Source organism: Halyomorpha halys, unplaced genomic scaffold, assembly GCF_000696795.3.
Source record: "Halyomorpha halys isolate HHAL.00 unplaced genomic scaffold, Hhal_1.1 Scaffold2332.1, whole genome shotgun sequence".
Lineage (NCBI taxonomy): Eukaryota > Metazoa > Arthropoda > Insecta > Hemiptera > Pentatomidae > Halyomorpha > Halyomorpha halys.
In genome coordinates, this window is record NW_027106368.1 from 44,957 (window position 1) to 46,646 (window position 1,690).

Below are 1,690 nucleotides of genomic sequence, written 5' to 3' on the forward strand. Positions count from 1 at the left end.
ATCGCACCTATCCGTTTGGCTTCTCCCATTCGAAGCTAGCGACACCGATATCTCCCCTTCCCCAACCGAATCCTCCAAAGGCCCTTGTTATTCCCAATCCCCGCACTTGCCTTTCCTAATAGATCGCAAACTCTAGTAGCCTGATATTCACGGGGCATTTTCTCCACGATATGAACCCTCAATACCCCTTCTTCGATCTACCATTCCCCTAAAATCAATGTCCGCCTCCCCTTCTACTCTACAGGGCCCACCCAGGGTGATTGATTGACAATGACATACCTGAACATCCATCTGGAGTTTCCTCTCACCGCCGCTCAGCGCCTTCCAGCACAGAATGGTGTGAGAGCTCCCCGTGTCCACGAGGCATCTCACGCCGCTCACCTTGATGATAGGCAGACCGCTGATCTCTCCTTTGATATTGAAAACCTCTAATGTGCGGTCGCCCCTCTCCTGGCATCCACCTCAACTCACTTGCCTTGATCTCCTTCCCTCACTTACTCGGCGCCATCTACTGCTTGGCGGTTTATTGCTCCGTCCTACTCTTCCTTCCCCCTCTGTTCCTGAGGCTTCTGATGCTTCTGAGGTTTCACTAGAGGACTCACTAGGTCTATAGTCCTCTCGTCTTTTCCGCCGTATCTGCTGGAAATTTATTTTCATCGGTTCCCCTGGCCCCGTCTCTGCCCTTTTGTACATATAAGGACACTGTCGTGCTATGTGGCCTTCATTTCCGTACTCAAAGCACCTGGTGCGGGGGCAATGGGCCACCAGGTGTCCTACTATTCCGCACCCATGGCACTGCCATTCTTCTTTCCCTCCTCCATTGCGTATTCTGCCCTGGTTCGGCTGCCTTTCTCTACCCGTGCCTCTATCTTTACCACTGTCCCTGGGTGCTCTTCTCTTCAATGGTGTTGATGGATTGCTTGTGCGGTGGTACGGTACTCTGTACCATCCTCCATCATCGACATCCATTCTTGCATCCTCCTCTCTAGCGCTCGCGTCGATCATGTCTTGAGCACATTCCACGAAAGTGCGGTCCCGTGGTAAACCTTCCCTTTTATTCGTCTCCTTAGCTAGTTGCACCTTCATTATGGAGTCGATAAAATTCATCTTCCAACTAACAAAATCCGCTCCAAGAGTCTCTCATCTTTTCTGTGGTCAGATTAAACTGTCTTAACAGCGTGGCTGCGTACTGTCCGTTAGACTGCCCGTGCTTCCTCCTCTCCCGCAGCATGTACAAAATGTCTTCCTCCGGGGACCATCTGCCTCCTCCATCGGCCTTCTTTAATCTTTCCTTCACTACTGGCCATGCTGTTTCCTCGTCTACCTGAATATGATTCAAAACACTTCGCTTAATACGGCATATGAGTGCTGCCTTGAGGAAAATCGCGTCATTCTTGTCCAGCAACTCCTCTGAGACCTTGGTAACCAACCTCTCTATGATCCGATCTCCACCTTTAATAAAGTTATTTAGCTCACCGATTTCGCCTGAGAACCACTCCAAGTCTGAGATGGCTTTTCTAATATCCTGAGAGGTTACTGCTCTCACTTTCATTTTAGACAAGATAATAGCGTGAGCAGCCGCGAGAGTGGTCTCTGGTTGCGGGTCTGAGTCAGCTGTTATTTCCATGTCAGCTGACTGAGGGGATCAGCTGATCGAACGTATATAAGAGATGTACCGAATACAATAAAG